The sequence below is a fragment of the Echeneis naucrates genome, chromosome 16 (assembly GCF_900963305.1).
Source record: "Echeneis naucrates chromosome 16, fEcheNa1.1, whole genome shotgun sequence".
Lineage (NCBI taxonomy): Eukaryota > Metazoa > Chordata > Actinopteri > Carangiformes > Echeneidae > Echeneis > Echeneis naucrates.
The window spans coordinates 19,091,318-19,113,343 of NC_042526.1; the positions used below are offsets into that span (position 1 = coordinate 19,091,318).

At 38.6% G+C, this 22,026-nt stretch overlaps 1 protein-coding gene across 3 annotated transcripts in view; it reads right to left on the minus strand.

Annotated features, from left to right (window-relative positions):
- Positions 1–22,026, minus strand: part of peak1 (pseudopodium-enriched atypical kinase 1) — a 97,564-nt gene that overhangs the window by 47,720 nt on the left and 27,818 nt on the right. Inside the window, exon 3 of one of the 3 annotated variants that reach the window (XM_029523927.1) lies at positions 13,804–13,906. The exons of the other annotated variants lie outside the window; for them this stretch is intronic. The gene's annotated coding sequence lies outside the window, so the exon portion shown is untranslated. The remainder of the gene's footprint in view (positions 1–13,803; positions 13,907–22,026) is intronic. 3 annotated transcript variants of the gene reach the window in all.

Below are 22,026 nucleotides of genomic sequence, written 5' to 3' on the forward strand. Positions count from 1 at the left end.
TAATCATTGTAGATGTTGGTCACTGAACTTGGAGCAGCTGAATAGTGAGGCCAGAGTACACTGGGAAAGCTATATGTGTTGGTCCTATTAGCTTCTTATGTAACCTTCATTGTTATGCAGTGGATTCACTCAACCCCCACAGCTTCCATGGCACCTAATGAACATTTCTGTCAAAACTTAGATGAAAGCCATTGACAGCTTGCTGAATGGTCAAGGAAACTGTTTACTTACCCCCACCCCACAGTTATTCCAGGGGATTAGGATTGCGTTTTGCTCTCAATAGGTCCCACACAAGCAGACTAATTGACAATTATAATTATCGATTATATATGATATGATATATGATTACCCATGATACTAATACTACTACTAGTAATAATGATAATGATAATAATAACAAAAAAATTTTACAATTTCAAAATTAATCCTAAAATAAGAAGGAAGTTTATAATACAATCCATTAGATTCACAGTTTCACCATCATAAATGTCTGCACACAAGTGGTTTAGAAAATATGGTAAATGGTGTGCATGACTTGTGTGTGATCACAGAAATCATGGCTGAAAGGTTGAACAGAGACACAAGTGGAAAAACAGAAATGGGAATTTTTTGGGTGTCCTTGGTTGTGAAGTGAGGAAATACAGATGAGGGGCATTCTTGGATAAGAGCCACAACTAATCCTGACTATTTGTGTCAAGTTTGTCATGTTGAACACAGGGACGGATCAAGAGTCTTGCTCCAGACAGTTAGCACTCATTTATATAACTGTACAGGTTCAAAAACAAGGTCGTTGGAAGCAGAATTATATTTGTTTATTCAGTTTTAGTTTTTAGTATTACTGAATGACACTACAATGTCCTCCCACACACTCTGAGAGCCGGTGTACCTGGAAGCTGTTGACCTGAGCAGGTCAGCTGGATCAGCCACTAGTGAAGCGGCACAGCTGACATATGACAGAACAATTACTGAAATTGTTTTGTTTTGTTTTTTTTTTTTCTGCCTTTGCTTAACACGTTAAAGAGGGAAACCCTGCAGTCATGAGCAGGATTATTTAACCTGTACTTCATCACTGGATATTTCTCTTGAAATGCTGCGCAAGTATCAGTATCAGTATCAACTGTTTTGCACATTTCTGCTGACTGCTGACTAAATGTATGATTGGTTCTTCCAGGTGCCATTCCACACGTCCATATCTCTGTCAACTCTGCTGACCTACTACCTACCGACCTACCTACTTCCTATCCAGTAAACAACAGCTGGTTCAAGTAGTCTATATGCTACCTGTAAATTCCCATCCACAGGACTCACAGCTCTCTCATGCTATTGGTTTTCAATGGGACTCTGAGTGTGCGTTGCTGCTTTGAAACCATAATAAAAGTTTTCATTTTTAACCAACATGCTTTTACTTAACTGTCCCAGACCGTTCGCATGACTGCATAAGTTGAAATTAAATACACTGATTGCCTATCATCTTAATTTCACTCATGACAATTAATGAAGTTAAGTCAGTGCAGTTGGCCACTCCAGCACAACAGAAACCCCTGCCTAGCCTCTAAACTCAAAGACGCTCTAGGTAGAGGATGGAGGAGGCAAGCAAGGGAGGCCAAAAAGGGTAAGAATGACCACAGCAGTGCCTCTGATATGGCATGATTGGAAAAAATATGCTCAGCTAGTAGTTGATGTCCAGGCAGAGCTCTAACATTAGGCTTATGGCTCTGAGTCATCAAGAGGACCCATTACAGCTGAAATGGGTCCAGAAAACCCTCAGAACAAAACAAAAATAAACTCGGCCAACTAGTTCTGCTGATCGTTACAGCCATGCAAGAATCATGCAATTAATTAGCATTAAATTAAAATTACACCTTAAATTAATTGAATTAAATTAAATTAAATTATTAATAATTTACTAAAAGTCCATGGTTAACAGGGTGTGATATTCATTTTTGGTTCAGCATCTGAATGAGGACCACTGAATTGAGGTTCTTCTGCCATCACCATCCCATGAAAAGGTTCCATGACCATCATTTTCTGACTCACCGACGTCAACACTGACTACAAAGAGGGAGGGAGAACAGAGGAACCACTGAATTACTTTGCAAGACAACAGATGAAGATCATCAAATCAAATAACAGAGCAGATGAGTGTTTGTTTGATCCAAAAAATACTTTGAATGAGTCACTTGACTTTAAGTGTGCATTATACCTACTTGAAATTAAGATTAAGGTATAATGGCTCAAGTTCAACCATCATCAGTCACACACAATGACACCTGGACACTCCCTAAGCCAGGTAAGTCTTGTATGTCATCTTTGGAGGTTACTAAGGCACAATGGCAATACTGTGAACTTTCGGCCCTTTCTGTCTTGCTCAATTGCATTTTGGCAGTACTGTGTGTACCAATTAACACAACATACTAACAAAAGCACTAAATGCTACATAACTGGTATTTGTCTCTGAGCCCTGTGTGTTACTGAAATGGTGTGTCTGTGGTTGAGTACAAAGATGCACAAGAAGCTTTTACACAACAACAGGGCTCAGTAGAAGACCAAAGCAAAATCATCACATTTAAAATCCCTAGCTTAGTTGCAGAGGCGATGCCACACAGATGAAGAATTTACCACCTTGAGATGCCATGTAAACTCAACACTCAGGTCGGTCCTGCTGGCTACATTAATATGCACATGGATCTCATCCAAGGTGTCAGAACCGTTGTTTTGTAGCTCCACCTTGTCCTTGTCTCTATAACAACCATATCGCAAAACTAATGTGCAGTTTCCGCGACAGCCTTGGTGCTGCTGGAGGTGAGAGGGCTCCATAGTGACAACAACAAACAGACAGATAAACAAAAACAGGTGAGCTGCAGTAGGAATATCAGAAAACTGGAGCCTATTTGTGGAACCCTTATTATACCCATTTTGATTTTGCTTCATAATAATCCTAACAATTCCAGATTATCTGTATTTGAAATTTTCCCTAGGATGAGATTTGTGCACTTTTGTATGTATTTCATGAATAAAAAGAAATAGTTAGACTTTAAAGTCTATTAATCTCTGAATCAGTTGTGTATTAGTGCAATATTTAATACAGGAGTAGACTATTCTATAATTCTTTGGGCAACACTATTTGGGGAGCAATGGCACAACTCCCTAATACTTAAAAAATAGGACTTCTTTTGTGCGCCAAAGCCACTGTGGCTTTTTTGTTTGAAAGGAACCAAAACTGGCTCTGTAGTTGGTCAAGCAATCAATTTCTCTTAATTCTGAAATTGCAGAATCAGTACCTGCTACAAATCTTCCCCAGCCTGTCTATCCACTCATCATGCTGTGCTATGAACAAATCGTGACTCAACATACTTCATCACGGATTTGCCACATTATCCATACCTAAAACTGCGATTTGACATCCCCTTCATCACAGTGAGCCTATGGGGCATCAACCAAGCTGAATAATGAAGATTCTGTTGAGTATAAAGCTACGAGTTGCTTCACTTGAGGAGGTTATTTGAAGAAGCTTAACACCAAAACAAGATGTCTTCCATCTGTGTTTTGTTCCAAGAACAGACCCCAGTGCTGTAAAAAAAACACAACGCTAGACAAAATATTTAATTGCACCAAATGTAAGCTAGTTACTATAGAAAACTCTGTAAAACCAAAGTAACATTAACAACATGTGATTCAGGGTTTGTGCTTCACACTTTTGTCCTTTTCAACTCAGTTTAAAGTTTTTCTGCTTTTTCAAGTGCTGCACACTTTCAGAATCAGCATTACCTCCGCTAATTATATGTCACTCAATAAAGACACTGCAATAGAGGATCAAAGTTCAACATTAAATTTTTCTTCATATTATTCCTAAAAATCAATCAAAAGATAATAATGAAATTGGTTCTTCTTAGATGATTTGAAGTTTCTCATGAAAACAATCTGGTACAGAGCCTCTAATGCTCTAAATATAGTCCCCTCCAAAAGTATTGGAACAGCAAGTTCAATTCCTTTGTTTTTGTTGTATACTGAAGACATTTGGGTTTCAGATAAAATGATGAATATGACACAAAAGTTCAGAATTCCAGTCTTCCAGTTATGCTCATTTTTACATTCCTTGGAATGTGAAAATGAGCATAACAAACACCTGCAAATAACTGTCTATTATATTAACATCACAACTTGCAAGTCTGTGTCAAATCAAATCTATTGCTCAGGAATGACTCAAAACTACCACTCTGCACACTGAGAACAACCACAGAATACAAACCTGCCTACACAGTGTCCCTGGTCCTGTTTCAAAGCTTTAACTACCATATGGAAGTGCGTGTATACTGTGTCACAGATAAACTACAAATCCATTAGTTTAGCTGTGACTTTGCATTGCAAAGCACGTACTATTTTTTTCTCCTCCCATTCGTGCAAATCACAAAGGGTAAGAGAAATCTATCAGCCCCGCATTTTAGTCTTAATGTGCATTTCTCTCTTTGTCACTTTCAGGGCTCCATTATTGGGCTGGAGTTTCTATTCCCACTGTAAATTATTGTGCTCTAAACAAAGAATTGAGTGAGGGAGAGAACAACAGTCTCTGTAAATAGCTGAAACTTCTCCTCTAAAGATTTTTTTAGCTGCTCTGACAAATTTTCAGTTTCTCCGTCTTATGAAGAGAAAAAAAGCAGATGGCTGATATGACGCTGTGTTAAAGAAAGGAACTGAACATAGACATTGATTTTAATTTCCAAAAAGGATATAATTCAGGAACAGATTCTTATTTTTCAGCCATCACATGCTCTCATTGTTGTCCTGCAGTTCTTCTTAACATGTAAGCCAGGAAGTCCCAACCGCTATCAGCCCCCTTAACAAACTCAAGATAGAAGGTGATGATTATGAAACATAGGCCAGCTTGTGACTCACTGTCCTTAGCTTTGCCCTGACTCCACTAGTTTCTCCCTATGTACTTTTTCATCTGTGGAGCTCTGAAGTCTTGTGAGATCATTCTGTACATGCAGTCAATGTGCTAGCAAGCCTCTTGGAACAGTCCAAACACGTCAAGACAGGAAGAAGAGGGAGGTCAATGATAAAGAAAAAAAAAAAAAAAAAATCCCCAAACAAACAAACAAAAAAACAAAACAAAACAAAAAAAAAACGTTACTTAACTGCTTACAAAACACTGGTGTGTATCTGATCAGTGGTCCAGGTGTACAAATGGGGTGAGAGAAAGCCGGACGAGGTGAGGCCGGATGAATAAGAGCCAGAGAGAGAGAGAGAGGGTGGAAAAGCTAGAGCGCTGTGAAAGGAGGGAGGGAGCAAGCATGAATGTGGCTGGTGATGATAAAGATGCCACAACATCAGAACAGGACTGAGACAGAGTTGTAGGAATAACCGCTCAGACAAGTCCAAGGTGGTAAGAAGTGAATCAACCAAGCTTAGAACAACAAGAGGGGATGAAATAAATTAAGAAGAAGAGAAGGACTGGCAAGAGGAGGGATACACTCTCTTTAACAGCAGTAGTTTATAATGAATTTAAATGTGTGATTAGCTAAAACAGTCACAACATTAAGGTCCTCACGTTGTTCTACAAGACAACAGCAATGAGTTGAATTCCCAGAGGGATCTATCAGTTTCATGTTGCCTCTTAATGTCAAACTGTGCAGGCAGAGCCACAGCAGCCAGAGTAGTTGTCGACCTGCACAGAAATGCACATGAACACTGGGAAACCTCCACTACAAATTCAGTAAACAATTCAATTGCCTAATGGTTTGCAGAGACATAGAACGTGATCTCCCTTTGGTAAACAAGTAAAATAAAAGAGCACAAAATGTCTTAACAGAGCTGCTCACACAATGCCAAAACATCTGGAAAGAGAAAATCATACAGGATTTATTTCATTTGTGTCAGCCATGCATAAAATGTCACTTTGATTGAAATATGCTTTTGGACGAAAGGATTAACACAGAAAATAAATGCTCCAAACAGCATGGCACATTTTTCACATTATGAAATGATGTTTTACAGTGAAAGTCTGATAATACTGAATAGGCCTTTTTCACAGCACACATCTTGACTCCTCGTCACAGGGAAAAAGCACAGGTGAAATCAATTTCATTGTTAATGGCTCAAGCTCCATTAAGCGTCTCAGTAAACCATGCCAATGGGCTTTTATGCTATCATTTACACCTGCGCTTTTCCTGCTGTGAGATGCCAAAATGCATGCGGTGACAAAAGAATAAAAACTCCATTCATTGCTGAAATGTTCTCAGGAAGAGAGAAGAAGCATTTTCTGGTTGAACACAGCAGATCATTTGGGTTTTCAAAGTCAAAGCTAAAGTAACTTTTCTGCAAAATCCATTAGCATAATCACCCTTGTCAAAATTTTTAATGTCCCACTCTGCAATTTCCCAGCCTGGGATAAATCAAGTATATCTATCTATTTTTGCATGTCATAATTGAAATGAATTGAATTCCAATTTAATTTCTAGGTCAATTCAATTTCCTTAGTCAACTGACTTGTTACTGAAAGTTACTGAGGTTTATTTCCTCTTGCCTTCACAGAAAGGTATGATTACCTGATGGCCCAGCGGTGGAGAGTTTATGGATGTGATGACATACAATTTTTATTTATTTATTTATTTATTTATTTACATCAAAAAAGAAAATGTATTGATTGGTTAATCTTCAGGATTATTCCTGAATGGGATTATCATTAATGTCCAAATATCCTAAAGTCATTTGAAAATGCTGATTATCTCTGCACCACAAGGCCAGTAATTTAATATTATATATTGTGTATTTATAAATAATTATATATTATAATTTGGTAACAGCCATTCTGTCCTTTCTGTGATACAATGAGAGTATTGGTTTCTTACCAGAATACTCAGTTTTGTGGCCATTTTAAAAGTTTAAAGCTAATTTGAATGATTAGCTCAATAATATTGTGTATTGCTATTACTTTGGCCATGGATTTTTCATGGTGTGTTATTACTTCTTACCAGGAACGTCCATTGAATGTTAAATATACTTTGGATTTAGTCTCCAAGACTTCAAAACAAGGCAGCATTTTCTGAAGTATTTCCTGCTAACCTGAACATCTTCAGCAGGATAAAGTGTCTTTAGTAAGGTCATGTGTGTTGCTTGAGGCATGAGGTTCCCGACAACAGCCCAAGCTAAACAAAAGAGTACCCACATTTTATATGCCTTGTTTCCAGTGCTGCCACTATGGTTACTCCCACTTGCTTGACCTGAAACACATTTGTATAATTAGGTGGGTGCTATGGGCGACTGTTTTACAATCAAAACAAATCTGAAGCATTCTGCCTGAAGGCTTCTTGGCTTTTATATGACGTTTTTTTTAGGATAAAGAAACAGACAGTTGATAACTACCAGCAGTTTCCAGTGTTTGGTCTCGGTAGCACAGCAGCGCTAAATTAGCTGTAAGAGGCCATTTCCTACTGGCCGCAAAGGTACTGTGTGTGCAGATGTCAGAGCAGTTGTTAGATTAGTGGTGAGGTCTCTGTAACCCCCATCATCTGTGCTGACATCTGGACCATATGTTTTCTTCTCTGAGGGGCCAGTGTCCAGATTCAGAATAAAAACAGGGCACTGGGGGGTGGAATCAGTCCAAGGACCCACAAGGGCATTGGTTGTGAAGGAAAGCGAGGGCTGGTAGTTTATAAAATAGTGTGGGCAATTTTATGAGGGGGCACAATGTGCACGAGTTTGAAAGAAGTACTTTGTAAAAACTTCATTGTGTCATGAATAATAGATAAACAAAAAATATATCTGAAAACCAAACCAAAGAGCTCTCCACAATACCAAGTCGTAGACCCTTAACTTTCTAAGGATGGTATCTGGGGAGATTGTGTGGAGCGAATAAAGTCAGGGATGATAAACAAGTAAAAAAATATATAAAAATACGATAAAACTAACATAAGGGGGGTGGGACGAATTCAAGCCAGAGGGTTGCCAGTAATTAGCCATCTGAATGTCCTCGTGAAAAAGAGATAGCTGATACAATCAGGAATTTCCTGGGAGATAGATTAAAATAACACAGGGAGCCTTTGTAGCCCAGTGGTCACTGACGTGGCTCTATCTCAGGGGCAAGATATAGCACAGTTCCAAGAAAATATTACAGTGAGGATACTGAATTTGGCTTCGAGCTGAATTCTATACCGTAGGTACATAAACGTGGGGTGCACCATATATACTGAATGTGGATGAAAAAAAAGTTGTTGGGTAATGCAATCTATAGGGAAAACATTGTGAAACAGCTAGAATAAAGCTTCACAACTAGAACCATTAATTGCGCTTCTAAATATTTACTGTCTGTTTTACAGATTGTATTAAACCAAAAGAACTAAATGGCTAGCTGCCAGAAAAACCATTCCCAACCATATTTATCCCACATTTCATTTGGGCAGGTTTGCCTGTGAGTGCTGAATCTTTTGACTTTAAATTCCCATGAGTCACTCGCTATAAACCATCTGTGACCACACTTCTCATCAGGAGACTTCCAAGAAAAACACCTGTCATTAGACAACATAATGCACAGTATGGCCAACCTGCAGTTAAGGTTTATTGCCTTTGATGAGTCGATTTGAACTATGTATTTTTAGGAAGTGCTGTTGTTATATGCGCATCCACAAACAGATGACCACTCACAACATCCCACTCCAAAAGTTGGTTCACACCGGTGCCCTCACACATATGTCGGCACATCATCATCTTCATTCAACCTTCTGTTTATCAGAGAGTGACCTTAATTCTTATCACCTATTTTTATTTTCCTCTACTTAAAGTGAAAACAATCATAACAGGATCATCCATTCTTCTATCCTCTATCCATCAGCTACCCTACATCCAGGTGGGAGGACATGGTGTAATATTAGCATTGTCACTATCATGACTTCCTTTTACATGTTGGTGACACAGCAATTAAGTGATTAAAGGATGCAAATCCTTACCCATTATTCATTTAGAGTGGGGATTTTCAATAAAACATTTTTACTGAGCTCTCGGATTATAGATGCCTATTTTAATGACATTGTCAAAGCAGAAATAGGAGCCAGATATCAATCAGTGAACTCAGTGATTCATGAGTCATCCCAGGAGAGGACCGGGAATTTGACGACTCCTGCAGTTATCTTTCTAAAATGATGCTTTAAAACCTTGACACACAACAACAACAAACAAACAAAAAAAAATCCCCATTGGTAGTAAGAAATGAAGGACAAAAGTTCATGAAGTATATAGTTTTAGCACATTTCTACACGCCAGAGCCGTGATTTGATGGGATTTGCAGATCCACTCATGGACCCCAAGGTCTGCAGAGAATTTCAGGGAACCAGTGTGGTGTGAGATGCTGTTACAGATGGGTGCATCCAACTGTGTTAAAGTCCTGTCACTCTCCAGCAGAGCGGTGCTTAGGAGAAGTGAGGGACACAGACTGTCTTGAGTGAGGAAAAGCAGCTTCAAACGCCTGGGTTTGAGTGATAGTGAAGCTCTTTGTTCAACTGTACACGGTTTTCCAGGCTACTCCTTCTAAGGGACAGGAAGCCAATGAAACAGTTGGCTTCGAGACCCTCAAAGGAAATATGGAGACCTTTTAGCTTTCCGATCACGACTCCAGCAGGCATGACACAACAAGAGGCCAGCATGAGCTGCAGTGTCTATGGAGAAATGGGCAAATGTCATGGTAATCTATCTCTAAACCCAGCGGAGAGAGGGATGAGGAGACAGTTGAGCGCCTTGGCTCGGCTTTGCCCCAAGCTAGTGCTTTTCTCTTTCAACCTTGCCAGCAGACCAGTAGGGATGTTGATTCCAGTTCTGTCCTCAGTCCATACAGAGCCACCCCACATAAGAAGGGAACAGTTTCCAACAGCAAAGGACAGTATGGAAGAGATAAGGCAGAAAGACAACAGGAATAGAGGATGGCATGCAGGTTAATAGTGAATAATTTACTTTAATATCAGAAATACCACTTTATTGCCACTATCATTATTATTTTAATTAGAGGAAAAAATTTTGTCCTTTGGCAAACATGGGCACTTGCCTGGGAAGGACAACACAGGGTTGTTCAAACTCCCAATGCCATGAAAAGTTCCAAGTATGACTCCCCCCTTGTCTTTCAATGCTCCTATCCGTGCGAGGCATTCTGCTGCTTTTTCAATCTACCCTCATTTGGCTGCATGGCAAAAAATTATTAAAGGATCAAAGCATATGAAAGTGCCTCTGCGTCAGTGAGGTTGAGCTTGGGGAGCTGGGTGACTCAAAGTGATAACAACAAAATACTGAACACACACACACACACACAATAATGTATAATGCAATAAATATGGATGGATATAGAAAGCTGCAAAAATGATTTTCAGGTGAATTTTTATTTATTTTAGGATGATTTACTTTTTTTCCCTTTATTTTATCAGTTGCAATTACTATATCTTTGAAGCAGCATTTAACTCTGTCTCATGTGTGGAACAAGTGAAAACTGAATAACTTGAGCGAAGCACCTCTAAAATGACTATGGAACACAAAAAAGCCAAGAAAATGAGAACTGCAAAATGTTCTATGGAAATGTCCTTCTTCAGATGAAACTATTAAGAAGCGCAGTATATGGCAGTTAAAAACTACCTGGCTTCCCACCAACTGTGTTGGACATAGACAATTTGATACTTGACAAGTATACATAGATGGTTTTACAGTTGACACTTAATAAATGATGTACACTGATGTACACTGGATTTCATTTCCTGTAAATAGAGTAGAGTGTGTGCCATGGACTCATGTACTTGAGAACTCGAGGTCTTGCAATTAAGCTAAAAGGTCAGTGACAGGCAATTCCACTGCAAAGCAGTAATGTACAACACCACAACAAACTGACATGCAGTTCACTCAGTGGATAGCTTCTTGTAAAATAAAAGGGAGGATGATGATGAAATGCATTTCAGGATAATAATTAAGAGCACTGAGTCTGAGTGACACAGACGGGCTTTGATTCAATCACAGACTGCTTCTTATTCACCTGTCAAGCCGGGCAAAACAGTATTTATGAAATATTTCAGAAGTGTACCTGAGCACTTCAATTCCGAAACGAGATGACCCTCAGTGCTGCTCTATAGCAAACACTTTAATCCTTTGTGATCCAGCATATACATAGTATAAACTAATCAGGTGTCACACTAAGATATTGCTGTTTCTCTTTTGCCACACACACAAAACATTCCCCTCAGCAACCAAATGCTACACGTTGCCATATAATTTTTTGATTTGTTGATGTGGTACATTTTTCCCACTGACAACAAAAAGCATGGCATTAATTATTTATCATAAGTCGGTTTTTACTTGAACTATCAACCCAATTTAAAACAGGTATATAGTTTGAAGTCCACACGTCTGACCCACGATCAAACAGAGCGTCATCAAGGCTGCGTCTTGCTGCTACATCATCTTAAATAAGTGTTGTGATTTTGAAGCCCTGTCGGTTCATTGACTCAAAGAGTACAATCTTTTTCACTTTGTTTCAACCTACAGCCTGTTCAACAGCAGTGGGTGCTGCCAACAAACTTACACTGATTTAATAGTACATTTCAGGAAGGTTTGGTTATAACCAAGGAAGTTCTGAAATAACAATAAAAATAACGATCTAAGTATAGCTTGACATGGTATTATTTGTGTTTTACTTCACTGAACCTGCCACAACACTTTTCTTCAACCTAGACTCAATGTCAGCAGAGATACGTAAGCAGAGATACGGAAAGAGTGGTGCCATATAAACTGATGTACAGATTTGTACACCTGATATATATATATATATATATATATAAATAAAACCAATTAGAAAGTTGTGACAAAAACTGCCTGAGTTTAAGGAGGGAGCAGCAGTAAAATGGCTATGGCTAGCATGAAAAGCTAAAGTTAATGGGTTTGACAGCTGCATTATATTCAAGTAAAATTCTTGTTTGTTTTACAGAGGTATTTCATTAAAAAAATAATAATAAAAAAAAAGAAAGACACACACACACAAACTGGGCTGTCATTGACCATGAATGCAGCTTCAGTGGTGATAAAACAGTTTTTAGCAACGCAAACAGATTTAACTTCACATCTACAGGCAAAACATTATAGCTCATATAAGGAATTATCCTCATGAGTATCATATGAGGCCCTGCGATTCATTTTTCCTCTCCTAAATAAGAATTGATATCATATCACATTACATTGCACATGTCACAGGTACATTTAATGTGCAGGGTAATTTAACTCAAGCCACTGTGCTTTTACTACTCAAGAGCACAGCAATGGTTTAAAATTAATATTTCACATGGCCATTTGATCCTGTTAAACTGTAAGAAAGGAAAAAAAAAAGGCAAAATCCCAGTCCCTTCAGGAGTAAAGAGTAAAGAGTAGAGAGCAACGACTACAGATCGGCCCTGATCCTTTTTACGAAGCCAGACAAAGGCATCATGTCATAAAATATTCAGGAGAGAGGGATACTTGATAGTCCAACCCAAGCAGAGAACATAAAGCGGTGAGAGTGATGAAATGGTCCAATATCAATCCATGACCATAAAAGACCGAGTCACAGCTTAAGTATGCACACATGGAAAGGCTCAAATCCATTATCTAACAGGGCAACCAGGGCTGCTATACCAGAGAGTGAGGGCTTCAAAGACATCAAGCAATGGAGGGACAATTTCAATGCTTTAGATTCAATATTATTGAGATAATGCGCCCTATCTTTACTGCCCTTTATGACATATCATGACCTTCAGTGTCAGCTCCCATAACCACTTGAATAACCTTACTGTACATTAAACAGTTTGGGAGGGGTGCCGCTGAATGGGTTCAGAAACCTTATGCATCACCTTGTGACTAAAGATGGGCAGAGAAAGATGCAGCACAATGCAGACTTTAATGGATTCTGCAAGGTATTGCAATGGCAATATATTCTTAAATGTGTTTTCTTTTGTATTTGCCAAACTTTTTTATCCGTTTTACAATTTCAGAATACTTCCTTGTATTTATGCCACATTGTGTGTCGCACTGTTGTCAAATAATAACAGGGCCCTGGCTGTTTTTTTTTTGTACGCATTTGTCCTCATAGTTAAATACCACAGGGTGCCAACATTATATGAGATGCAGTTATAGTTCATTCATTGATTCGTCTTCTACCTTTTATCCGTTGCCATGCTGTGTTTTTCTTGTCACCTCACTCAGGATAAAGAGAATCCAGAGGGTTTCTGCGAAGACCTCTGGAGAGATGGGAGTCCAGATAGGTGAAGGTCTCCCAACAGAGGAGCCGATTCAAAGATGGGGTATGTAGTGATGGAATTAAAGAACAACTCAGCCCATTTTACGCAGGATTCATCAATTCCGAACCGAATTAATAATTATGGACCCAACTACAAAATGCGAAATTACAATGAGAAAATATCCTTTCCAAAAAAAAAAAAAAAAAAACACAACCAACCCAAACAAACAAACAAACAAAAAATAAATAAATAAATAAAACAGAATTTATACTTCAATAACTCAGATACCAAAATTGTTAACATAACAAATCAAGCTAATTTCTTGCAAATCAACTCCAATGCAACAATGAAAGTTCAATTTGGGACTCAAATGGCAAATATACTCAATCACATCTGTCATCCTCTTTAGGCCTTTGCTTTTTCAAGGAGATTGTGCAAATAAGAGGAGGAGAATCAGCTGAATGCAACAAAAGCACTAAGCAACAGTAACCTTAGGAAGCACCATGGTATGCAGAGGGTCACCAAGGCCTCATCTGGCCCCTGGATCACTGCTAATTAACTGAATAGTACTTACCATACCTGCAGTCCATCATAGTGACAACAATGGAGTTTCATTCATGTCCCTGCAGTGAGAGTGTTATCAAATTGAATGTAGTTTGGGTAAAGGTTTTTGACACCTGCCAAACACAAAAAAATAAGTATAGTCAAATGTTCGATTTTCGAAAGCAAACAAACATCAAATAAGGGAAAAAAAAAAAATAAAATTCTACCCTCCTGCAAAAATAAGCCTGAGGACGCACTGTGTGTGTAGTGTGTAGTGCATTGTGGCTGCTGTTGCTGATATGCAGCATCACGCAGTCAGTGTGTCCACTCCAATTCATTGATATGAACAAACAAATGAAAACAAAGATGCTCTGTGGCTTCACCATGCATCAAGTCTGCTCAAGTCTACAGAGTGCAGGAGAAACCAAAGCCAGATGACTGCATGCAGTCAAATCATATGATTATTGGGGTAAACATATTTGTCCTATCTGGTTAGTCTTAGTACAAATACTAAATGCAATTGTGTTCATAAAGCAGCTAGGTAGCAGATAAATTAGAGATGCTAAATGTGGGCTAGCTTACATTTAGCATATTGCCATTTCATTATCAATTTAAAGGCGCTAGCCTGGTGTGATGCTGTTTCTTCTGCCAGCCAATGTTCTTTTATTAACAAGAGTGAATGTTATAGTTTTATGATGCTCACATACTCACCTATCAATTTTTTTATACTATTCAAATTGTTTAAATCAATATTTATATATTTGTGCATGCTGTTGCATTACAAACATTTTATTTAGTAATTTACCAAATTCCTGAGGAAAAAAATCCCATGGGAAGTTTCTGGAAACTTTCCGGAAATTTTCCACACCTTGCAACCCTAATGGATGGAGAGTCATAACTTGACTTTAAATGGTTAATGGAACATTTTAATGCATGGAGAAAGCACTAGTTAAAGTTGCTAAAGAAAAGCCTGTAAGGTTTGGTAACTTTATTCAGACATTATTATTGAGTATTATTGAGTGTCTTTTTCCTACAGGTTATAGTTCTACCCCTTCCAGGAAATATAAAAGCAGATGACTGACTGTTTCACTGGAGAGGTGGGATGTGTCATTCAACCACCACCCTGCACTGCTCTGACATGATCTGTGACAAACATTCATAAAAACACAAGCCAAAGTACTAAAAACCACTTCTGTATTGGTTCCCACTTCAGTAGGTGTCTCCATGACTGCGTTCTTCCATGATGACACACAAACACACACACAAGATGAAAAAAATACTAGCCATGCTGCTGGTGCTGGTAATCACTGTAGGCTTTCATGAGCTGTTACCCCTGTGTTGATTCAATATAAAGAAATAACACATTAGGGTTGTTAAATAACATGATCCAATAAAACATTTAAAAAGGTGTTGCTCTGGTTCCTGCAAACGGATCTAGGTTTGCTCTGTACTGTTGGAGTCAGGGTATGAGCTCAGCTGAAGGTAGATTTTAATGGTTTTCTTTGTAGCCTTTTAACAACATATCAGGTTCCAACCAGTAAATTAGGAAATGCTGTAACCCTCATACAATGTTTTACACCCTATTTCATCACATAAATATAATATACTAGTCTTGTAACTGTGGCAAACCCAGTCAAGTTTTCTCTCAACTTTCCCAACTGTTACAGTCTTCAATACATGGCCTTGAGTCTGGTCTGAGTCTGAGTTTCAGTATTTTCAGAGTCTGCATGCATGCAGATAATGATTCTTATTTTGTATAAGTATATCTTATTCATAGAGTCTCTCTGCACACGTAAGCTTTGCAACGTAACATTTGTTAATGTGTGAAAAAACTATTAGTATTAATTCTAATTATTAGTGTTAATTTACTGACATCTAACATTTATGTGGCTCAGTTAAGTCAAATACCAAAAGGAAAAACAGGCACTCGGTGACGTGTGTTGTCATTATGACCCGTTTGATACATTACACTACCATAAGTATCTGCTTTACCTAATGATTATATGATTTATGAGACTGCTGGTTTGAGCAGATGACATGAGGTGAATAGATGTGCAATTTTACACTGACTACAACACAGAAGGTGACTAATTGTTTGGAATAACAGCTTCAACAGATGTAGTATTATTACGATAATTATGAATGCTAGCTGGCGGCAACAATAAGCCACTACTACCACTCCGTCGCCAAAAACATGTGTTGAGCTGCCCGGAGAAGTGTGTCACTAAGGTTACTGCAGAAATGTTCCATTTCCACTTCTACGTCCACCCTTGGTTGCTTTGAGAGATCTGCTCATCTCCTAATTCATGTATTGTTCAGTTGTATGGTCCAAACTAGACAATAAGAACGCCTTTGAATAAGTGTAATATTTCAGAAACCAAAGCACAATTTTTTACTGTTTTAACATGGACCTAACCTAAAACATGAAGATTAATTCTGAGACATTAAAAAAGATAAATAAATTGTGTTGTCCATTCCTTCGAACCGTGGGTTAATTATAAAAGGTCAAAAAAATGTTAGCAGTGAAATAAACCCTGCTAAAGAGACACATACTGTCCTGACTCAAAGGTGCAACACACAGGTTGTGCAGCGCTATGTCATCCATGACTATATATGATATGAAAAATTGCTCACTTTTCTGAAAAGCTGTGTTTACATCTGCATCAACATGCTACATCCTAAGAGTTAGGTGCCATAGTATCTGTCAGAGGTTGGAAATGTCTTAAAATAAGATTTAATGATGCTGGGACAGAGACCATTCAAATCCAGCTTATTTCATTTTCAGAAATAAGATGGACAGTGCATTCAGAAAGTAATGGAGAAAAGACTGTGGCATCACTTATTTCAACACCACACCAAGCAGGTGATGATTTTTTCCTCTGCAACAAATGAAGAAAAAACACTGACTGACATGTAATAATAATGCGATTTACAAAATAAAATTGAATATACCTATGGTAGACCAGCCCAAACTCAAATCTAGCTCTGTAGATTTTACTTAAATGTTCACTTGAGCATAATTAAATAAAAAAAAAAAAAGAAAGAAAAGAGTTTCTGTTTCCTCACCTCAGTCACATGACTTCTAGTTTATTCGGAGAACTGAGTACGCATTCTGCTGTTACATTAGAGACTGGAACTATCCCTATAACTCCCGTGAACGTTGGATTTCCCCAATTCCACAAGCATTCACTACACCGGGAGGAATTCCTGCAGTATGTGCTCCTTCAGCATGCTGTCAGCACCAAGATGGTGATAGTTGCTGGAGTTTAGTTACGTCCACAATGTTCTGAGCAGAACAGAAAAGGTCTCCACTTCTGCCGTCTGTTTAAATCTTTCAAAATGACAGACGGCTTTTTAGATGTTTCTGTTTTGTAAAAAACATTATTCAGATTATTCAGCATAACCCATGGGGTTAACCTCCTCAATGCATGCATGAACCACATTTCCAGCTCTCAAGGAGAATTTGACCAGAACTTTTCAGGCATGAATCTGAGGGAAGAGAAATCATTTGAATCCTGAAGAGCACGCCAAATAGCACATACCAATGAATTGTTGATCTGTGAGTGGGAGAAGGAAACACAGGAAATATTAGGGAAAAAATGTTGAGGCTGCATGTCAAAGTCATTATTTCCTGAATCCTCTAAAAAGTCACGTGGCTGCTTTAAACACTTACGATGAGCACTGTAAATTTGATGACTGAGTCATCACAAAGCGCAGCAAGACATTCAAATCCATCAGCGCTGCTCTCAATGCATAGAATTGAAGTTGTCAGAACTGTGAACGAAGGCAAATCCCAGCTGCGTTTTACAGCCGGGTGTCTTTCTGTCCTATTTATAGCACATTAGTCCAAATTAGCTCTTTGAAGTTTAATTTGTAATGTTCACTGGGAAGTCACTGGCAGCTACTAGGATCACCATCAAAACAGGATCATGAATCTGGACACTACACATACAGCGCAGTCAGCCAATTATGTAAGAAGTTCCATTTCCAAATTAAAATCAAAGCTGCTTCCTCATGGAGAGATGATGTGTAACCCTCATTAGCTCTTGAACTCTGTGGATAAATAAAAAACTTATTCAACAACCGAGTCTGCACCATATTGTTTAAATTTTCTAACACTGTGTACACTGTCTGTATAAATCTGAGGCGGAGCAAACTATTACCATAACTCCAGGCAAGCTCTGTTCAGGAGAAGCCTCTGCAGACTCGCTCGGCCACTTCACTGTGGCCTGAAGTGGTGCACTCGGGTGCTCGCACACTCACACATGTATGCCAGTCTGCCGGAGAAATATTTCAACTCAACCAGCCCTGAATTCCATCAACAGCTGAGTTTGTGAGGGACGTGCAGCAACAGGACACCACAACAGTGCCAAAACCATGGCTCAGGAGATGAAGGCTTTCAGAAGCGTATCATGTTACAACCTGACAGAGTTTGGGGATTCCTAACAATGTAGCTTTGGGCTGGAGTGAATTTTTTATCCTTTGAAATGTCAGGATCAGCTAACGCCACAGCAGTTTGTCTTGTCACATGAGCCCAAAATCATGTGGAATTTGAAAGGGGCTCTTTTTCACACGGGGAACACACCCTGTGTAATTTCAGGGCCACTGAAAACCAAGTGACCTCTGCAAGCCATTATATATATATACACATATAGCATTTAAAAATTACCTTGTGCAGCTTGGGAACATGTTGTGCTGTTCGCAATTGTACTAACAACCAGACGGAGTTGAATCTGTGGCTACAAGAGAAATGTTTTGAACATGCACACCCAACTAAGAGAGACTGTTGAAAGAAACGATCCAGTTTCTATCGCCTACCCACAGATGAGGAACCCAGAAGGATGTGGCTGAAAAACCTTACACTGAAAAGACCAGCTAAAACTAAAACTAAATGTGTGCCTACGGAGAAACATTTGCACCCTACTTTGTGGTTGGGATATGACAGACCATCAGAGAAGAAACGCCAGATGCTGGAGGGGACTGACAGAAGTGTCACAAGAACAACAGGTACAATTTCATGTGTATGGAGGACACAGCACTATAGTATTAGTCAGGCAACAACATGTATTACCCTTTTCTGAGCAGTTAAAATTTAACATGCGTTTGGACTGCTGGTCAGTATTAACCTAAAAATGCCATAATTTCAGTACAGACATAACAACAAAAATGTTCAACGATGCAGTATCCTTTTTTAATCTCAATCTGAATTTAATATTGTAGCAAGTTTTCCCTTGGTTTCTGGAGTGCGTATGTGGTTACAGGTGGGAAGTAGTGGGGTTTGTGGAAGTTTAATGGGGTGGGTGTGATAAAAAACCCTAATGCATCATGTGTTGCTACCCTCAGATGAGCAAGATGAGATGGATCAGGGTGTGCAGAGCCAAAGTCATCCTGTGATGCCCAAACACAGTGGTCAGACGCTGATGAGTCTTCATGAATGTGGTGTGCTTTATGACATTTAAAATGTATGTCCTTCACCCATTTCAGCTCAGCATTCTTTCTTGTGCCTGCATTCCACTTTATCTGTACATCAGTGCCTGATGTCCTTGTCTTTCCCTCTCTGACTGCATTGTCAACCTGAATTGAAAATAAATTATCTTCCCACCCCCTAAATAGTAGGCAGCGAGATTGTAATGTCTCGGTTGAGCTGCGACAGCTGATGTTCCCACATGGTTTACGTCTCTAACACTCAATTATGGGCCCTTCGTGTCCATAATTCATGCAAGGACTCATGGGGGCTAGGAATAAGGTGGATAAAGCCTGGGCAGCACAGTGGCATAGTGGTTATTGCCTCACAACAAGAACTTCACAGACTCGATTCCCAGCTGGGACCTTTCTGTGCCTGCATGGGTTTTCTACCACCGTCCAAAAGACATGCATGAATGACTCTAAACTGTTCATAGTGGTTGGTCTCTTTCTGCCTCTGTGTGTTGGCCCTGTAATAGCTGACTGGTGACTTGTCCAGGGTGTACCTCACTCTTGCCCAACGTGAAGTGGGATTGGGATCCAGAAATGGATAAGCAATAGAAGATGATTGAATGAATTCAACTCTTATGCTTAGTTGGCCTTTTACACAATAATATTTAAGCTTTAAATAATTATAATAATTAATTTCATACCTAATTCAGTTAGGACACATTAATGTGTTAATAATTGATGATTATTTATTAATCAATAAATAATATAAATAAATAAATGAAGTAAGTGGAGAGAAAAATATATTTTTTCTTGAAAACCAAATAGTGTTCAGTGTACCTGATCTTAAAACTGGTTTTGAGTCCACATGTAAGGGGTAAAGAGGAACGAAAGAAGGATGTTAAGTCTTGACAGATGTCAGGAATCTGGTACAGAGGAAGGCATTCACCCCACCCTTCAAGTTTCAGAGACATGGCATGTAAACACAGCTGAAAAACAGCTGGCTATTTGTCGAGTTACAACTAGGCAGGATAATATATGGACCAAAGAATATTTGAGGTTCCAATGTCCACCTTTATGACACTAGTCTGCAGTTATACTGGTTCTGAAGCAGAATTATATCATTTGCTGAGGCTTAACAAGAGCGTGACAGGCATTAAACAGTGACTCTGTCATCAGCAGGGACAGGAGGCAGTTTTTACGACTACCTTCCAAGTTCTCTTTTGGGAAGAAATGTTTACATGGCATCATACAAATGATTTACAGAGCTCATAGCCCCTGGAAATCTCCTCATACACATTGACCACCTGATAGATCCTGGGCTGTCAATAGACTGAATGCATTCTAATATGTCCTATAATGTGATTCTTTAGGAGATAAAACCCACACAAAAAAAAATTAAAAATCACCAGGATGATAATTCCCTGCAGACAATATTCTGCCTCTTCACCGCCGATAGTAAGTGACATCATCAATCGTGCTTGGTGTACATGCTTGTGCACATATAATTCTTGTGGTAAAATCAATGAATTTATTAATCAAGTTAGCAGAAAGGAAAGCTTTCTAAACTTGAACAGTGTAAAGTGGGGATGGGATGGTTTTAAGATCAATTTTAACCTCATACTTCAAAGTTTTTACACAGTGCCATTTTTAGCCCGATTAGCTCGATTTTAACAAATTCGATTCTACTGGAAGCATTTATTTACAAGACAGCTACAAACAAGCTAAAGAAGATGTTAGGTTTTTGCTGTTAAGACTACTACAAGATGGTTTTATGTACTCTCAAAGTAATTACTGTTGCTATATTGTAATCACATAATTATTCACAAAGATATTGTTTGTGTTCACACACAAAGTCATATTTAATTTGTTTATGTTCACATCAAGTTTACATCACATCAGAGCTGCAACAAAATCACAGATATAAATCAAGTGATCAGTGCCATCCTGATAGGCAAAGGCCAGAGATGTTATACAATTTAAAAAAAAAAAAAAAAACAGCAGCACAAGAAGAACAAAGGGGAGAACGGGGGCAGAGGCTGAACAGCTGAAACCTCAGCCTGTTTCTAGAGCCACACAAGACAAGGTTGACAAAACAGTGAAGCAATAGGTGGTCGGACTAAAGGTGACTAGTGGACAATAAATCTGTGGCACAGATTGTATGGCAACATGTGAAAGAACTATATCTATTTTCATGTTTACTGAAAACTACTGTCCATGATAGATGTGTTGTTATTATTATTTTTTTTTTGTGAAGTTTTGCATGCTACTCATGACTGCAATTCCTCAGACATTGTTAAAGTTAAAGTATAAATATAATCTGAGAGGATGGTAGACAGGATTGACAAATCGCCTGCATACCAATTGAGAATGCAAACACTCATCTACATCAGCTACAAAGCAGATTTTCTGAACCTGCAATCTGGCTTTTGGTAGTTAGTTAGTATAAGATAAGAACATTAGCCAGCACTGCAAACAGGAACACAGAGTAACAAACATAACATAGTTTTTAGAGAGAACACCAAATCCCAAAGTGATTATTGGGGTTTTTCATTTACAATCAATATCCCTGTCTTCAGTAGAACACTAGTCACAACTGTCAATATTATACAAACATGTCATTGACCTTCACATGCTCATTTATTTAGGATTGTCTCATTTGTTTCCGGCTGAACTATTTAGAATTTTTATCTCCCAGTATGGAAAAATGGAAAACACTAAGAGGGAAAATTGACCCCAGTTTCTGATAGAGAAACAGAAAATTACCAGTCCAATTACGAGTTCATATAAATTTGGGAAAGCGCCTTGAACAACATTCCTGCTGTTGCAAGACATCAGGGGC